General features: G+C 34.1%; 1 pseudogene; it reads right to left on the bottom strand.

Annotated features, from left to right (window-relative positions):
• LOC110596672 overlaps window positions 1-7,940 on the bottom strand; it is a 22,577-nt pseudogene extending 14,637 nt beyond the window's left edge.
• Between the last annotated feature and the right edge of the window lie 13,122 nt (window positions 7,941-21,062).

Here is a 21,062-nt window from a genome sequence, read left to right as displayed (position 1 = left end):
TGGAAGAATCAACATTGTGAAGATGTCCATCTTACTTAAGGCAATCTCCAAATTCAATGCAATACTCGTAAAATTACCAACAACATTCTTCTCAGACCTAGAAAAAACAACACAGGAATTCATATGGAAACACAAAAGGCCAAGAATAGCCAGAACAATCCTCAGCAAAAAAAAAAAAAGAAAGCAGGTGGTATCTCATTACCAGACTTCAAACTTTACTATAAAGCTCCAATCATCAAAACAGCTTGGTATTGGTATAGGAACTGGCATATAGATCAATGAAATAGAATTGAGATTCCAGAAGCAAAACCTCAATTTCTCAACCAACTCATCTTCGACAAAGCCTCCACCACCTACCACTGGGGAGAGGAGAACCTATTCAGTAAATGGTGCTGGGAAAACTGGCTGACCACATGCAGAAGACTCAAACAAGATCCCTATCTATCCCCATACACAAAAATTAACTCCAAATGGATCAGAGACCTAAATGTAAAACCTCAAACCATAAGAACCTTAGAAAATGAAGGACATAGCCTCATGGAAATTGGAACTGGCATCCAATTCCTGAACAAAACCCAAAACCCACAGGTTATAAGAGAGAAAATAGACAAGTGGGACCTTATTATACTGACAAGCTTCTGCAAAGCCAAAGAAATCATCAAGAGTGCTGGGAGACAGCCTACCAACTGGGAAAAAGTATTTGCCAACACCAGGTCTGACAAACGCTTAACATCTTGCATCTACAAGGAACTCAAACGTGCTGAAAAGAAAAAAACAAACAACCCCATTATAAAATGGGCAAAAGATATGAACAGACACTTCACAAAATAAGACATCCAAGCAACCAACAGACACATGAAAAAATGTTCAACCTCACTAATCATCAAGGAGATGCAAACCAAAACCACACTGAGATACCACCTTACTCCAGTCAGAATGGCCATTATCAATAACTCAAAAAGTAACATTTGCTGGAGAGGGTGTGGCAAAAAGGGAACACTTCTACACTGTTGGTGGGAGTGTAAACCAGTGCAACCTCTGTGGAAAGCTTTGTGGCGATTCCTAAAAGCTCTAAATATCAACCTCCCATATGACCCCACAATCCCCCTACTGGGAATATATCCTGAAGAACTCACATCACTCTATAAAAAAGATACCTGCACACGTATGTTTATCACAGCATTGTTCACAATAGCAAGAACCTGGAAGCAACTATGCTGTCCATCAAAAGAGGACTGTATTAAAAAATGTGGTACATATACACAATGGAATACTACACAGCTATAAAAAAGATCTAAATCATGAATTTCACAGCAACCTGGATGGAACTACAGTCTGTAATACTGAGTGACCTCTCACAGAAACAAAGATCTGAGTATCACATATTCTCACTCATATAGTGGACCTTGAACATTCAATGTAATAGTATAAGAAAATGACTGACAGTAGTGGGAAACTATGGGGGGGGAGATGGGATTAACGGTAGTAAATATCTGTCTGGGGACGGGGAAACACCTCTTATCAACAAGGGTGCCTGAATGAAACATATTTGTATACCTAACCCTTTACTGTACCCTACAATATCATAATAAAAAATATTGATTATAAAAAATTAATTAATTAATAAAAGGACAAACATAGACTTTGCAGCAACTTGGATGAACTTAGAGTCTATAATTCTCAGTGATCTATCACCGAAACAAAGAACTGAGTACCACATGTTTTTACTCATAGGTGGACCCTGAATATTTACCATAATTGTATAAGAAAGGGGTTGGCAGTAGTGGGATACTGAAAGTGGAGGGAGGTGGAGGACACAACATCACAAGGGTACTTGATCTCAAATCAGGTAAAGTGGGGACCAAACAACAGCAAAAAGTTTTTTTCTAAACTTTGATCATGCAGACCTTATATTGCCAAGGATTTTTAAAAATATGATGTTATAACATTAGTTTTAATGTGGGAATCACTGTACTACAATTTCAGGTATCCAGGTATTCTTTGTGATTCCAGTTATCTGTAACCACTTTTAATGTAACTTATGTTCAATCTTATATTTTACTGAGTCGCTGCCCAAGGCCTTCTTATCCACCCAGTGTTGAAGTCATTCAGCCTCTGTTTATAAATTCATCACTGAGGTGAAACTGGTTATTTCTCAGATCAGTGTACAAATTTTTATAAAAGTATGAAAAATATAAAAAAGTAAATAAAACTTTGTATAATTTCTGTCTCAATGAATTAAATGTAAAATTTGTATGTTTTCCTTATGGTTTCTATTCTATTGATATAACTCAATGTACGTACATAATATTTATTTAGAAAATTTTACTATTATTTTGTACATCTTTTTATTCTATAAAAAATGTTGTGATCTTGCTATATTCATCATTTTCCCCTCAGTTTCCAACTAAATTTGTATTATGGTTGATTGTGTATTTAAAAATTTTTGAAAAATGATTGCAATGGTATGATATGCACATAGCAAACAGGAACATGTTTTCAATTGTTCCTAAATTTAAGATATTTGATTCATTGCCAATGTTTATTTTGTGAATATTTTTTATAAATATTGAATCCACACATCTTGATTTGTTTTTTCTGTGTATGGTTTCTTATCAGTACATTAAGAAACAAATGACACAAGCAATTTTAAAACACTTGATACGTTTGGCAGATGTCTTTTTAAAAATATATACAGAAATTATGTGAAAATCTAATATTTAATGGGAAAACAAGTAACATGAAGTAGAAATTACTTTTTATAATAAAGAATTTGAGAGCGGGTTTCATAACTCTTGACTTTGATTCTAATCTTTCTACAAGTTGATAACACGAAGTGTTCGTAACTATCACTATTGTACTAGTAGTTATTCTGTTTTTTGTCCTCCTTCTGCATATGGTCTCTTCCTTCTCCTACTGGCAGTATCACTTTCTCTTACATATAAATGAGAAAATATTTTAAGAATAGGATTAGATTGTTTATAATTTTTATTAGCCTTATCTCAAATTTTTTCCCTGAAGAAAGTTCCATATGAAGCCCATGCAATTTGTCCTCAGCATAGATATTGATTTTAACAATTAAATAAGATTTCAGATTTAGGATGCAGCTAATAAGAAAGTAGACAAACATGATCTAATGAGAAATTATATAATAATGTAGTAAAAAAATGGTTACCTTCTACATATGACAGGGGGGTGGTACCCAAAATGACACGGTATTTATTACTAAAAATTGTGCATTTGTTTTTACATATTTAATATTCAATCACCTTCAAAGTATTCTTCATTTGATGCAACACACCTATCAAGACATTTTTTAATGACTCAAAATAGGTTTTGAACTTGTCAATTGTGATGCCTTTTAATGCTTCTGCCCTTTTTTGCTTCGCCTCTTCCACACTGGCAAAACATTTCATGAGGACTTTTTTCACTCGGGGAAACAAAAAAGTTGCTCAGGGTGAGATCAGGTGAACAGGGAGGGTGGGGCCTGTGGGTCATGCCGTCTGGTCGAAAACTGCAGAGCACTTAGTGTGGTGTGGGCAGGTGCATTGTCATGGTAGAAGAACCAGTCATCTGTTTGCCACAACTCAGGGCATTTCTTCTGCAGTGCAATCTTGCACAACAATTCTAGCTGGCACACTGATGCTGATGGGTTTGAAGAATACTTAACTTGTGGGGGAAGCCTGTACTACAAGGGTGCTGCCCTCTGAAACACAATTCTGTGTTTTTAAGGTTTAGCAAAGTTTCACATGACATTATCTGTGGATTTGTTTAAAAGTAGATGTATAAGGTGATATTAATTTAAGATATACTAGATTCTTATTATCCTTTATAAAAAATATTCTAAATGCTGTCAGATTGTTTTATTATTAAAATAAGGGAACTCTCAGATAAACATGGTAGAAATTATTTCATCTTTATTATATGTTAACTGTTAACTGTTCATTTTCTTTGTGCTTCTCTATCAGGTACCTACAATATAGACACACAAATTCCCCAAAATTGATTTTCTGAGGTATACTGTAGGCTTGGCAGAAGACAGAAAATACCTATTTAATAGGGTAAACTATCCCTTTTATGTTCTTAGATGTAAATTTCTGAGTTCTCAATGAAGAAGAGTTTAAATATTTGAGTAAAATCAAGTAAACATTTGGTTTGGCTGCCAGTAGTGTTGCGGGCACACATCTATATTATTAAGGAATAGTTTTCATTTAAGCTGGAATACTGATGAAGATTCTTATCATTTACAATATAATTTTAGACTTTCAACTTGCTCATTATAACTGCCAACCCGTATACATTTATTTTTAAACAAGTCCACAGATAATCTGTCATGTAGGACTTTGCTAGAGAATATAGTCTTGTGTTGGATAATCAATTTCTACTAAATGAGTAGTTATCTCTCAAGAAACTGGCACATGTTAAGTAATGAATAGCATCAGTAATAACAAAAATAACAATAACTGCAGTATAATTAATACTTCTGAATCACTGACTAGATGCAGCACATTTGAAGTTTCATCTATGTTAACTATTTTATTCCACACAACCCCATATGAAGTTTTTGCTATTATTGTGAAAGCAAGCATAATTATCTCTATCAATATTCTAGTTCATATTTCCATTATCTTTTTGCCTGAACACATGCAAAATTCAGTCTAGTCCTTCTGCAATTCAATCAGTTGAACATTTTGGGAGCTTTCTTTAAAAAAAATCTGGTTATTGCTCTACATTTATTAATTTTCTTATTAAGTATTTTGAACTGCTAATAATCATATGGCTCCAACTTGTCTCTCCAGCATCATCTGCTTTTTACCCACTCTTTCTGCAAAACTAAACTTGCAGTAATGAGAACTGACTTTACCACTTACCTGCTTTTTGTGTGTGTGCCTCTTCCATATTTCTTTACCTATTTCTGCACATTGTTCAAGTCTCACTTTAGTTATTAATGACTCCAGGATGCTTCCTATTCCCACTGGATTCTTATTGGGCATTGTCATCTTTTCTTAAGGTAACCCTTCCACACAAATTGTATTACTTTCTTTTATTCTACCTTTCACAGTAGAATGTAAGGATGTGGGGACAGAAATTGTGTCTACTTTGTTTCTCTGAATAACCATCACTTATGTGTGTTATGTGCTAATCACTTTATAAATACTCTTTGAATAAAGGTGACACTTTCTCATTGTGGCATAACGAATACTTAAATTTAAGCAACCCATTGTCAAAGTATCCTTAGCATGCCTCCTTATTCTGTAATGACAACAAAATGTACATACTTGTGATGGTATAAAAATATATGTTTCTAAATTTTATTTGTTTTACCCCACCCACCTTCCATCATTCTTTCACTGTAAGTCAAACACTCAGAATTAAGAATATAAAATTATTCCTACTGAAAGGTTAAACAAAACAAAACAAAATGAATAGAAATATGTTAACCTTAGGCAGCGCTTTGCAGTGAAGTCCTCCAACAAAATCAAAATTTGGTAAGGGTGGTCAAGGATATTCAATATTCCAATAGGTTCAAATGAGCCACATTTCAGCTTTTCCCATTGTCTCCAATAATGTAGTGGGTCTTCCTGATGGGAAAAAAGAAAACAAAAGGTAGATGACACAAGAGATTTGACATGTGAATATGCCAAATATTTTCTGAAAGAAGGTAAAATAATAGAACCAACAATGTATACAGTGTTTGTGCTTTGATAAAACAATATACACATATTTATACAAAGATATAATTATATTTTCATATATTATATATTGCTCATAAGTATTTGTAAGAAAGCCAAAGTGTTAAGAGAATTGTAAGAGAAAACTAAACCTCTTACACCACATCAGTAGATTCACAGTCACAGTTATTGAAATCAGCCATAGAGATTAAAAATGCATTTGTTTACTCTCTAAAGCTGCAATAGTAATAGATATGCATTTAAACAACTCTTTGAGCTCCATAAGCAAGTAATTCTACTGCACTCAAAAAGACTGGTTTCTAAGAAGCACCTACTCTATTTAGCACAATTTATTCAGCTAGTCCCTTGATCCTCAGTTCTTCATGCAAAAAAGTGGGTATTTTGAGAGTATGGATAAAATCATTGTATCATTTGTTTCATGCTATTATCTTAATAATATTCGTTTTTAAGTAAATATATTTTCAAAGGACAGTTGAAAAATTTTCAGGAATTACTGAAATAAAAAAGGGCATGTTCCAAATGAATCCTTGCCCTCAGTCCAGAGTACCCTCTTATTTGGATATTCTCCATGTAACACCTGGAGGTCTCCTCTCAAGCCCTGGATTCCTGCTCTGTGATCAATACCAAGAGATTCTCTTGATTTCTGTCTTTTGGGAAATTTTATCATCACTTATGTTTTTCTTCATAAATTTCTTGGAAATTTAGGAGATACTGTATCAGCATGATAAACTATCTGGAAAAGAAGAAATGAACGGGTTGTTGCAGAATTACAGTAAAGGATTGATAAAATCTAAGTAAAGGAAAAATTTCAGCTTGAAAAAAGAAATAAAGATTTGTGCTCAGTTTTAACTTGGCTTGTATTTTTCTTAACGAAAAAACATAGCTTAAACAAAACCTGTAGAAAAAAAACTAGTTCACATTTCAACAAGATTTTCAGCCTTAAGCCAAATGATTTCTAAGCCTTTAGAGGAGAAGTAAAGAAACCTTAGACATCTCAAATCACTCTATTGTTTTTTGCATGTGGGATAGAGGTATTATATTTCTCTTTTGTGGAGAAAACATTCCAGTTATGTGAAAAATATTTATTTTCTAAATAAGGAAACTGAGGTATAAAAAAAAGCAAAGAATTTCTTCAATGACACATAGATGTGCTAAAAAAACGGGTAACTCCTCAATCTGCATGTCTTCTTTGGCAAGTTTTTTTTTTGAAGCACCTAAAGACCTTTTTAAGACACAAAAAATATTTAGTAAAATAAATGTGTGTTTGCTTAAAGAAATCTCAAGTGCTATAACTTACACATTTACAACTTCCTAAAATATCCTGTATGAGTGATGGCCACAGGTTTCAAACTGACCCTAGCATGTAAACCTTTCCATAATATTTGTGAGATTGATAAATCATCTTATATTTTTATTTTATCACTTCACTTCCATAGAAAGAAAAACCCTCCTCTGATTTTATATAAACTCACCTCCAAAGTCACAACACAAAGTTAGATCTCTATGCACCAATAGAAAACATCACTTACCTAGTATTTCACTGTAAAACTGATCCCATTTCATCATGTCAAAAGTTTGAAACCAAAAGCCAAAATAAAGCACATGTATCATATTTTTTATCCTCTCCATGAATGTCATTTGATCGCTTAATTCTGACAGAATAATAGGTACATAGAAAGGAGGGAACAGAAGTCCTCCACCATACTTCTCAAGTACCTAGCCAGGAGAGAAGCGAAGACTGTACACAAAGGGTATTTTAAGTAGTTCAGCCAGCAGTTCACCACAGGGACCAATGGTATCTGTAAGAAGGACATCAAACATTGTTTCTTGTAGTTTTCTCATGAGTTTCTCATTTAAAACTGCATCTTCACAGAGCTTTTTAAATGCATTAGAAAAATCCCACATGATTTCTTGTATTTGTGAAAAAAATGACCAAAATGTGTCTTTTGGAGTATGTGTCCATGAATTGATCACTCTCATGATAGTATTCTTATAAACATTTTTAGTCAGTGAGGTAGAATAAACTTCAAATTTAGTAGTGGATGATTTGTTGGGATCAACAAGAATGAAAACTGAAGATGCCAATACAGTCACCTCATGACCTCACTGGATGAGTTCATCCAGGATTGTCTTCATATTCAACCAATGGCTGTATTCTGTGGGCCACACCAGTACCTTTCCACAGTTCCCAGAGGTGAAACAACTCAACTGTATCAGCAGAAGAACTGAAGTCCATTTCATAGACATCCTGGTGCGATGCAATGTTCTTTTTCCAATTCTTCCATTCTGCCATTCCTCGTGCTTATATATAAGAATAAATCAATCAAGAAGTTAAAATATAACTTCTACACTTCAAAGTAAATACAACGTATTAACAACCTGAGCATGTGGATGGCAAAAAGATAGGAAAGAAGGTAGATGACCTTTTGCTTACCCAAGTGTGTTTAATGTCCCTTTTATGTTTGTAAGTGCTATCATCTAACTAATGGCAATGGTTTTGCATGGACAAGGCACATGTATTTTGTAACATACTTTAGAATAGTGTCAACAACAGTGGCAGTGAGAAATTCCTGTGACTGCTTTCTGTTTGACACAGAAGTAAAGGAAAATATTCAGCTGAATCAGCACTTCTTGAATATCATGGTTCAAGAAATTTTATTTAGAAAAATGTTGACATATTCATATATCAAAAATCTACCAATTATTGTGTAAAATTCTTGTTGCACATCATATTCAAAGCCTTGTGCATCTACCACAAAAATCAGTTTTAGAGCATTTTTATCTCTCCAATAAAAACTCTGTAGTCTTTAGACTTTTTCTCTCCACCCCAGTTTTTGCATTTCTCCTGCCCTGGACAACTGCTAATCATATTTCTATATAGATTTGCCTATTCTGGACATTTTTAAATAAATGAAATCATATACTATGTGGTCTATTATGGTTGACTTTTTTCACATTACATATTATTTTAAAGCTTTACTTATGGCATACAATATATGCATATATATATGAACTTCATTGCCAAATAAAAATTATATGAATATGCACATTTTATTTATTTATTCATTGTTGTTGAAAGTTGATTTTTTTTTCAATATTGGCTAGTATGAATAACAATGCTTATACACATTTGTATACAATTTTTATGTATTTTTTTAAATTAGAAAATATAATTTATTTAATCAAAGGTGATTTTTTTTAAAAAAAAGCCCATAGCACAGTGCCTGGTGCATAGCTGGCATACTTTAAATGTTAGCTATGACTATCTGTGTCCATTGGTGGATGACTAATGACTTGGAAATGTTTAAGAAAGTCAGATTTTCTTTTTTTTTTTAAAGTTGGAGTCTCACTCTGTTGCCCAGACTCGAGTGCAGTGGCCGCTCCCGGCCACTGCAGCCTCGAACTGCTGGGCTCCAGCGATCTTTCTGCCTCAGCCTTCCAAGTAGCTGGAATTACAGGCATGTGCTACCATGACCAAATGATTTTTTGATTTATTGTAGAGATGAGATCTCACTGCCCAGGTGGGTCTCGAGCCCATGGGCTCAGGCAATCCACTCACCTTAGTCTCCCAAAGGCACGGGATTACAGGCTGAGCCACCGAGCCCGGCTGAAAGGCAGATTTTCTAAAACAACAGCAACAGAGGCTGGCGGGCATGATATAGAGTAAAAGGAACACTTCTACACTGCTGATGGGAATGCAAACTAGTGTAACCTCTTTGGAAGACAGTTCTTCGATTTCTGAAAGAACTAGAAATTGACCTTCCATATGACCCAGCAATGCCCCCATTGGGAATATACCCAGAGGAACTCAAATCATTCTACAAAAAAGATACCTGCACATGCATGTTTGTTGCAGCTCTATTCACAATAGCAAAAACATGGAACCAATGATGCTGTCCACTGAGGATGGACTGGATTAAAAAAAGGTAATACATATACACAATGGAATATTATGCAGCCATAAAGAAGGACAAACATATGGACTTTGCAGCAACTTGGACGGATTTAGAGTCAATAATACTCAGTGATCTATCACAGAAACAAAGAACAGAGTAACACGTGTTCTCACTCATAAGTGGACCCCGAACACTTCTCAAAAGAAGAAGCAGGTCATAATCCTATAAGAAAAGGATTGGCAGTAGCAGGATACTGCCAGGATGCATGTGTGTGTGTGTGTTTGGGGGGTGCACAACATCAATAAACGTACCTGATCTCAAGTCAGGCAAAGTGGGAACCAAAGGGAGGCCCCAACTTTTCCTGTATTATGTGCACTTCTTTACCTAATCCTCAATTGTACCCTAGATCTTTAAAATAAAGTATAAAGAAAGCTTAAAAAAAAAAAGAATAGCAGCAGACTTATTTACAGAAACACTTCAGGCTCAGAGAGCTTGGAGCCCAATCTTCAAAATTCTCAAAGATAAACAATTTCAACCAAGAGCCTCCTACCCAGCTAAGCTAAGTTTTATCAGTGGGTGGAGAATTAAAATCCTTCCCAGACATTCAATCCCTAAGAGTTTATGCTGCCTCCAGATCAGCTCTACAAGAAACACTTAAGAAAGTATTAAACACAGAAGAAAGGAAAAAAATAATGACAGCGTACTTCACAAGAATGCAGAAAAAAGATTGAAAGCACATATCAATCAACCCAAAAATCAAAAGAAAGACAATAAACAAATAAACAAACAAACAGCAGCAACAACAACAATCTCTATAAGAACCTCATGACAAGGGTAAACTCTCATATCTGAATAACTAGCTTGAATGTGAATGAGCTAAACACACCACTGAAAAGACATAGAATGGCAAATTGGATAAAATATCATGACGCTACAATATGTTGTCTACAAAAGACTCATCTCACCAGAAAGTACACTCACAGACTCAAAGTAAGAGAATGGGAAACAAAATTTCAGGTGAACAGAACACAAAAGGAAGCAGGAGTTGTGATCTTAATATCAGACAGAATACGGTTTAATCTATCAAAAATTTAAAAAGATATGGACGGTCACTACATAATGATAAAAGGTTCAGTCATCAACAAGAAATATCCATCCTAATCATATATGCACCCAACATTGGAGTACCAACTTTCATAAAGTAGTTAAAAAAAGATATTGACTCTAACACTCTCATAGCTGGGGACTTAAATACCCCACTAACAATCCTGATGGATCTTCAGGACAAAAAAATCAACAAAGAGATCTGGAACTTCAACATAATGCTTGACCAAATAAACTTAATTGATACCTACAGAACACTCCACCCAACAACCACAGAATATACATTCTACTCATCACCACATGGAATGTAATCTGTGGTCAATCACACCCTCAGCCAAAAGTCAAGCACAAACAAATTTCATAAAATTGAAATACTGCCATGCACTTTCTCATGCCACAGTGGAATGAAAATAAATATCAACACCAACAAAGTTCCCACCAAACTCAAAAAACATGAACACTAAACACCATGATGTTAAGCAACTCCTGAGTCAACATAGAAATCAAAACAGAAATTAAAATATACCTGGAAACAAGTAAAAATGAAGAATTATCATACCAATATCTCTGGGATTCCATAAAAGCAGTACTAGGAGAGAAATTCATTTCTCCATGGATACACAAAAAGAAAGTGGAAAGATCACAAGTTAACAGCCTAACAAATCACCTAAAGAAGCTGGAAAAGCAAGACCATCAAAGCATTAACTTCTGTAGAAGAATCCAGATCAAAATAAAAACTCAAATTTGGAACATACAAGACAAAAAGATAACACAAAACATCAATGAAATAAAAAGCTGTGTTTTTGAAAGGATAAACAAGATTTATGGATTCTCAGTTAGACTGACCAAATAAAAAGAGAGAAAAAGTCCAAATAAACACAATCAAAAATGCAAAAGATCAAGTCACAACTGACCCTGAGGAAATACAAAAGATTATCAGAGATTACTATGTACATCTGTATGGAAACAAATTGAAAATGAAAACCTAAATCAAATGGAGGACTTTCTCATATGACACAACCTCCCCAGGTTGAAACAAGAAGAAATCAAGACCCTAAATAGACCAATAACAACCAAGGAAATCAACTATGCCATAAGAAAACTACCTACAAAAAAAAAAGTCTTAGACCAGATGGTTTTCCAGAAGAATTCTATGAAACATACAAAGAGGAACTGGCATCAACCCTATTGAAAGTATTCCAGGCAATTGAAAAAGATGAACCTGTCCCTAAATCATTTTGTGAAGCTAACACCACATTGATACCTAATCAAACAAAGAAAGAGAACTACAGGCCAATATCCTTAATGAACATAGGTGCTAAAATTATTAGCAAGATTCTAGCAAACCAGATCCAGCAAACATCTCAAAAATCACCTACTGTGACCAAGTAGGCTTCATTCCCAGGATGTAGGGATGGTTCAACATTCACAAGACCATAAATGTAGTTAAATACATCAAGAGATGTAAAGACAAAAACCATATGATTATATCATCAGACACAGAAAAAGCTTTTGATAAAATCCAGCACACTTTCCTGGTAAAAAAACCTCAAACATCTAAGCATAGATGGACATACCTGTAAATAGTAAGAGCCATCTATGAGAATTCCACAGCCAACATACTGCTAAACAGACAGAAATTGGAATCATTTCCCCTGAAAACCAGAACAAGACAAGGATGCTTACTCTCACCCCTCCTGTTCAACATTGTATTGGAACTCCTAGCTAAAGCAATCAGACAAGAGAAGGAAATCAGGGGTCTCCAAATAGGAAAAGAGGAAGTTAAGTTATCTCTCTTTGCAGACCACATGATTCTATTTCTCAAAAGCCCAAGAGAATCGGTCAAAACCTCCTTGTATGGATAAAGGACTTTGGCAAAGCCTCAAGGTATAAAATTAGTGTACAAAAGTCAGTTGCATTCTTAAACACCAACAATAAAAAAACAGAAACCCAAATAAAAACACAATCCCATTCACAATAGCCACACACACACACACACACACACAAAGAAATACTTTAACATTTTCCTAACCAGAGGCATGAAAGACCTTTACAATGAAAACTACAAAACACTGCTCAAAGAAATCAAAGATTGCCAGGAGCCGCAATCACTAGTAAAAGCAAGGTAAAAGGGACCTGAAAACAGGAAAAATTCCAGCTGGGAGCAAGGCCCCAGTAAAATGCGGCTATGACAGAGGCAAAGCCCATGGATCCTGTTGACAGACCTTCCCTAACTGAAGGATTGCATGCATAGGCTTGAGAATGTTCCCTCTTTAATTGAGATAATAGATGTGCAAATGGATGATGGCATTTGACAGCAAAAATTATACCTAGGCATAATGGAGGTGAGATTGCAGCAAAAAGGGTGCCCCTTAGGGTGTGTAAGGATGTTTTTCAGTAACAGCAGGAGGCCGAGAAAAACGAGTCGACCACTTCCTCATAAACAACAGGCCCCAGCTGAGAGCTGGTGGAAAACAACCATTTGAGATAAAAAATAGGTTAAGATATTTTAGGATTAAATAAGTAGTTTAATGAAGATAGAATTTAGAATATTAATAATAAGATAGTAAGATAAGATAAACTAGTAAGATAAGAGATATATAATAGTATAAGTGATAGTTAAGAAAATATAGGGATATAAGGATAGAAATAAGATTAAGAGAAATAAATATATAGTAGTAAGTAAATTAAATAAGACTTAGGGTTAAGGTTTAGCTTTATAGGGTAAGGATATTATAGGCCTATAATAGTAAATAGTTATAAGAAAGTTAGGAAGAAAACCAGGATGTTCATAAATGTTTGGCTTAAGAAAAACACCATCTGTGGTTGAAATTGTTAAAGGTCAACTTTATTGTAAGTACAAAAGGGTGCAGGGCTGAGTGGAAAACCTATATAAGTTTGTGGAAAATAAATAAAAATTGGCAGAGTCTTGAGCTCTCCCCAGGAAGAGGATTCCTGTCATTTTCATCTTTTCTTTTTTGCCGCTTCCTGATTCCCCTGTCTCAAGCCCTGACTCTCTCCTGGAGCTGGACTCCAGCAAAAGGTGACACAAACAAATGGAAAAATATTCTATATTCATGTATTGGAAGAATCATCATAGTTAAGATGTCCATCCTACCCAAAGTAATCTACAGATTTAAGGCACTACCCATCAGATTACGATCAACAGTCTTCTCAGACCTGGAAACAACATATATGGGGATTCATAGAGAAACACAAATGATCACAAATAGCCAAAACAATCCTCAGCAAAAAAAAAAAAAAAAAAAAAAAAAGAACTAGCAGGAAGCATCATACTCCCAGACTTTAAGCTTTATTATAAAGCTACAATAATCAAAACAGCCTGGTACTGGTACAAGAACAGGCACATAAACCAATGGAACAAGATAGAGATCGAGAAGCAAAACCTCAATTTCTCAACCAACTCATCTTCAACAAGCCTCCACCATCAACCGCTGGGGAGAAGAGAACCTGTTCAGTAAATGGTGCTGGGAAAACTGGCTGACCACATGCAGAAGATTAAAACAAGATCCTTACCTATCCCCATACACAAAAATCGATTCTAAATGATCAAAGACCTAAACATAAAATCTCAAACTATAAGAACTTTAGAAAATGCAGGAGTCAACCTTATGGAAATTGGAAATGGCAACCAATTCCTGATCAAATGCCCATGCCATAAAAGATGAGATAGACAAGTGGGACCTCATCAAACTGACAAGCTTCTGCATAGCCAAAGATACCACTGAGGGAGCAGGGAGACAGTCCACATACTGGGAAAAGATATGTGTCAACTGTGTACCCAACAATGGCCTAATTTCTAGGATCTACAAGACACTTAAAAGTGCTGAAAAGAAAAAAAAATTCCCAATACAAAGTGGTCAAAAGATATGAATAGATGCTTCCCAAAAGAAGACATAAGGGCAGACTACAGATACATGAAAAAGTGCTCAGCCTCAAAGAAAGAAAGAGAACTAAAGGTCAACAAAGAAATGCAAATTAAAACCACACTGAGATACCACCTAACTCAGTCAGTATGGCCATCATCAATAACTCAAAAAACAAAAGATGCTCAAGAAGATGCGGCAAAAAGCCACACTTCTATTCTGTTGGTGGGAGTATAAACTAGTACAGTCTCTGTGGAAAACAGTGTGGCCATTCCTAAAAGATCTAAAAATCCACCTCCCTTATAACCCCGCAATCCCTCTACTGGGAATATACCTGGAGGAACTCAAATCACTCTATGCAAAAGATACCTGCCGTGTTTGTTTATTGCAGCATTATTTACAATAGCAAAAACATGGAACCAATGGTGCTGTCCTTCGAAAGAAGACCGGATAAAAATAATGTGGTACATATACATGATGGAATATTACACAGACATAAAGAAGGACAAAATTATGAACTTTGCAGTAACTTGGATGGACTTAGAGTCTTTAATACTGAGTGATCTATTACAGAAACAAAGAACTGAGTATTACATATTCTCACTCATAAGCAGAGCTTGAACAACTATTGAACCTTGAACTAAGAAAGGGATTGGCAGCAGTGGAAAACTGCCAGGGGTGGGAGGGGGCACACATCAACAAGGGTACCTGCGTAATGAATATTTGTATACCTAACTCTGAATTGTACCCCACTTATTTAAAATTAAAAATTAAAAAAAGAAGACAAAATTAACCACAGCATTCTCATAAATGAAAATCTAATCCAAAGCAGGCCCCAACTCTATTTAATTCTATGAAGACTTAGAGCAGTGAGGAAGTTGCAGAAGGCAAGGGTGAGGCAAGTAAAGATTGGTTCATGAGGTTTAAGGAAATAAATCATCTCCATAACATAAAAGTGCAAAGTAAAACGCCATGTGCTGATGTAGACGCTGAAGCAAGTTATTCAGAAGATCTAAAAATGATTAATGAGCAATGTGTTTAGGCTAAACAACAAATTTTTAATGTATATGAAACAACCTTCTATCAGAAAAAGATGCAATATAGGACTTTCATAACTAGAGAGGAGAAATCAATATCTGGCTTCAAGGCTTCAAAGTACAGGTAGACTCTTGTTAGAAGCTAAGTTACCTTTTGGAAAATCCTAAAGCCCCTAATAATTCTGCTTAGTCTAGAATAATAAAATATATGCATGATCTTTTGTGATTGGCTTCTATGTTTTAAAGATTCTTCCATCAAGATTCCATTTCTTTTAATGGACTAGAAATAGTCCATAGTATAGATATATCACATTTTATTTATTCATTCATCAGTTGATTCATATTAGTTTTCTTTCCAATTTTGACTGTTGTGATTTTGTTTATTAAGATTCATGAATTAATTTTTTGTGAACATGTTTTTATTTCTCTTGGGTATATTACTAAATGAAATTGCTGTTTAACTCTATGCTTAACCTTTGATAGACTGTCAGATTGTTTTAAAGTGAATGTATCATTTTTCGTCCCCACAAAGCAACATATGAGGGTTTCAATTTTTCCACATCTTTGCCAACATTTTTACCTATTTGTCTTTTTTTCATTGTAGTCATGCTAGTGAGGGTAAAATTGTGTCTCATTATGTCTTGACTTACATTTTCTTGTAATGACGTTGAGCCTAATAATACAGAGAATTTTTTAAATGTGCTTACTAAATAAGATGCCTTGGAGAAATACCTGTATATATCTTAGCATATTTTTGGATTGAGTATTTGTCTTTTTATTATTGAGGTTTTTCTTTGATATGTTGTAGAGATGAGGTCTCACCAAGTTGCCCAGGCTGATCTCCAACCCCTGGCTTAGGCAATCCACTCGCCTCAACCTCCTAAAGTGCTGGGAATAGGCTGAGCCACGGAACCCTGCCTATTATTGAGTTTTAAGCTCTCTTTATATGTTTTTAACGATTCTCTTATCAGATATATGATTAGCAAATATTTTCAACTCTGTGCTTCTCTGAACTTTCTTGATGATGCTCTTTGAAGTGCATTTTAATTTTGATGAAGTGTATTTTATTCATTTTAATTTGGTTGCTTCTGTTTTTGGTGTTCTGTCTAAAAACGTTGCCACATTCAAAGTTATACTCATTTTTTTTCTATTTAAAGTTTTGTAGTTCTAGTTCTTACATTTGTGTTTTTAATCTGTTTGGGGGTAATTTTTGTATATGGTTTGAGTTAGGGGATCCAATTTTACTATTTTGCATGTGGATAACCAAATTTTCCATCAGCATTAGGTAAAGAAAGTGTTATTTTCCCATTGTTCATTGTGACTTCTTACTATGTTGCCTTAGCTGTCATGGAATTTCTGGGCTCAAACAATCCTCCTGTCTCAGCTTCTGGGTAGCTGGGATTATAGACATGTATTAAAATCACTACTGCCAGCTTCTAGTAAGTGTAAATGATTGCTTTGAAAAATAATTTTCCGGGATTGACAGAAGTGGGAAATTGCAGGGGGAAGAGCAGGAAGGTAGATTGACAGTAGTGGATATATGCCTGGTGTGGGGGGGCACACCTTATCGACAAGGGCACCTGCGCAATGAATATTTGTATACCTCACCCTGAGTTGTACCTCACAATTTTAAAATAAAAATTAAAAGAAAAAAATAATTTTCCGAAGGGAGACCCAAACTTTACTGATATGGTATCCACTTGTATAACTAATCCTGAATTCCAGCCCACATCTTTATAATAAAATAAAACTAAATAAATAAAAATAATTTTCACCATTGTTTCTTGTTACATTTGGGAGCTAGTTCATGATACTTCTCATGCTACCAACTGGAAAGTGGGGAGGTTAAAATTTTCTTCTAAAATTTCTTTCTTTGTTTTTCTAAATTTGTTTAATATAGTTGCTCCCTCAGAATCTATCTTTAGACCTGACATAAGTTGTTTAAGCCTTAGTCATATTCTGTCATTTTTGACTTGGTTAAAACTTCCCTTCCTCATGTGGTTGTTTGTAACATAGCTCACTTGTTCTTCATCTCGTTGACCCAAAAATTCAACCCCCAAAAATCAACCCACCCACAGTTGATGACCATGATATAACCTAATAATCAATACCAGAGTTGTAAGACAATTTCCTCTCTTTATGTATGCTTTCTTAACTCTTGCAGTAAAACTTAAGAAATCATGTCCATGGACTTTAATAAAATTATAGTCCCATAGGCCTTCTCTCTCTCTCACTTCTGGACTGCTGGTTGAGCTCCCTGCCACCTCTGGGCTGTCCTTCTGTATTCTGTAATCACCCCTAACTTCTCTAGGACTTGTGAGTAATAAATTACTTCTATTTCATTCATATTAATCTCACTCTCAAGTTTCATTGTATCTTACTTAACATACATCTTTACCTAATTCTTCCATTCCACCATCAGAAATCTCCAGGGTCTTGGATTATGGCTATTCTAAAGGGATATACTGCAATATCAAGTTAGAAGAAAAAAATGCAGAAAGCACAATACTTCTGAATATTCAATAAAGAGCAATTAGGAAATTAAAATTTAATTGTATACATCAGAGAACTGTTATTTAAGAACAAGTAGGACATGAAGAATGTAGAAAGTAAGAAAAAAAAACCCTTGGTTAAAGTTATATATCTTTTTGCTTTTTTTTTTTTTTTTTTGGTATTACATAATATGCTATAGAATGATGCTAACACAAAATGCCAGGTTGTAAGGGTTGGAAGATAGGCGAATGGGAGATGGCTGTCTAATTGGTAAACTTTCCTTTTAGAGTGATAAGAATGCTCTAAATCTAGATAGTGGTGATAGTGGCAAGACATTACAAATATAGTCAAAGAATTGTACACATTTTACATTTTAACCTTAAATAGTTGAAATACTGAATTTTGTGGTATGTGATTTTTATCTCAGTTATTAAAAAAAAAAATGTGACCAGCCAGATTAGACATAGAGGCCATAATTGATTGATTGTCACCACAAATTTGATTATCCCATATTTGAAGTAGTAAATGCTATTATTTTTCTCATTTACGGTAGAAATTTATCATATTTTGAAAATATATTATGCAGTTATATAAACACTAAAGTTATTGTGGATATGTTTTGATTTGTTTAGTGGTAACAGTTAAATTGTATTTTTACATATATAATGAATTCATCTTTTCAACAACTCTATAAGGTAGATAATGCTATGACCATAATTTTCATTTTATTGGTGAGAAAGCTGAGACATAGAAAAGTTTAGTGGCTTGCCCAATCCCACATCATTCTGTAGTGATTTTTCACTGACATGAATCAAAATCATCTGTATTTAGAGTTCCATTTAGCTCACTCTCTTATCTGGGTTAGAGTCAAAATGTAATGCTAAATATGAATTGTAATTTTATTGCATATGTATAATCTAAAATATGTAGAAATATTTTTCCCATTGCAAATCCTGAATAGCAAATTACCTTCTTCAAGTGGAAGGTCTTAAAAAACAGTAATCATTTGATTATCATTTCTCAGAATCTCTGTGTCGGCTGGGCTCAGTTGTATGTTTCTTCTATAGAGTTTCTAAGATGGCTACTTTCCTATCATGCTTTGGTTTATAATTATCTGAAGATTATTTGCTCACATACCTGGTAAGTGGAATAAAAGAATCCAACTGTGAATGGCTTGGAATTATCAGGATTTCTTAGGAATATCTTTGTGTCTCTCCACCAAATGAACATTTTTATGAAGTCTGAAGTTATGACAGGGTCCTAAATTGAGTTGGGAAGGTGTGGGTAGTAGTGAGATTAAAAAGAAAGTCATTTTTTTAAGAGAGAGAGGTTGAGAGAGAGAGAAGAGAGAGAGAGAGAAAGCATTATCTTTTCCATCAGAGCCTTGGAAATTAAGCTGCCTCACTTCCATTGCACTCTTTTCTGAGGCAGCTACATTCAAAGTGGGGAATATGACATGATAGGAAGTTTGTCGGAGTATTTATAGACATGTCTCAAAATTAACACAAGCATAACCTTTTGAAGTAGGAAACAAAGGTCACCAAGCTACTGTGAAATTCATTAAATATTTAAAATGATAAAAGAAAAAATAATAAAAATTGTATGAATATATATTTCTACAACTATTGTAATATTTAAAATATTGTATTATATTTAAAGATACTTTAAATCTGTAATAGGTATCTTTAAAACAGGATCAAAGTAAATAAATAGTTTGACAGAAACATGGCCAATTCAAAATTTTTAAATGGCACTAATGAATTAATAATATGATATCAAATCTTGAGCTGATATGTTTATTTCACAAATTTTTAAACCATATAATTAATATATGAAAACATTGTGAAAAGTCAGACTCTGAAGTAATTATAGAGTAAAAATTAGAATATTAATTCTTGGAGTTCTGTGTATTCTTCTAGATTGTTTCTTCTGTGCTTTTACACATTTACATATATTTTTATTTTACAACAAATAAGACATTGTTCTGTTGTAACCTGCTTTTTTATGTAACAATGTGACAGAGAAAACATTCAGTAACGTTGCCTACGATTGCTGCTTGATCTCTTAATGGCCATACACATACTTTTGTTGTAGATATGTGTGTTTATTAACTGATAGCCACTTAAGTGTTGGAGGAGTTAACCTGTTTATTTATGTGCTCATGTTCAAGGATTCCTTCATGACAGTTTCCTAAATATAAAATGTCAGAATATACTTTAAACAGAAGGATTTGAGAAGGATATTCCACACTATACTCTCTCAAAAATAGTTTTCTCAGGATTTTATAGGTTACAAATCTTCTCAAGGACAATAATTTATTTACATAATTTTTATTTTCCTGAGCATCAATGACTTTGTCATCTTTTATATGTTATTGTCCATTTTTACCTTGACTTGCCTGTTCATACCTTCCATAAATTTTTTATATTGGACTTTTTGTCTTTTTTACTTGGAGATGTATAGAAATTCTCACTATAAAATAGATACCAACCTTATTTGTGTGTGTGATATAAGATAGGGTTAATGTAAATGAATTCAGGTTTAAATCTATGATAAAACAACACTATGAACCTTGGCACTATATTATTTTTTTAAAAATACATATATCAATAACTAGATGATTTGTATGGAATATTCTCTTATAAGCTCTTTCTATAATTTTCTCGGGATCAATGTTTGTATATATAATTTTAATAATTTTACTAAAATAATATATATTTCAACTTATGTCTTCAGCTGAAGAATATTTGTTGTGAGACTTAACTGGAGGGGGATGGGATTGGCAGCTGAAGGAAACTGCTAGAGGAGGGAGAGACACATCTCATCAACAAGAGTACCTGCATAATGAACATTTGTATACCTAATCCTGAATTATACCCCACATCTTTAAAATAAAAATAAATAAATAAATAATAATAATAATAATAAAAAGACAGCTGAGTTTTTGTCAAC

Source organism: Carlito syrichta, unplaced genomic scaffold, assembly GCF_000164805.1.
Source record: "Carlito syrichta isolate Samal-C Ts95f unplaced genomic scaffold, Tarsius_syrichta-2.0.1 Scaffold312077, whole genome shotgun sequence".
Lineage (NCBI taxonomy): Eukaryota > Metazoa > Chordata > Mammalia > Primates > Tarsiidae > Carlito > Carlito syrichta.
This window is presented reverse-complemented; position numbering and strand designations above follow the sequence as displayed.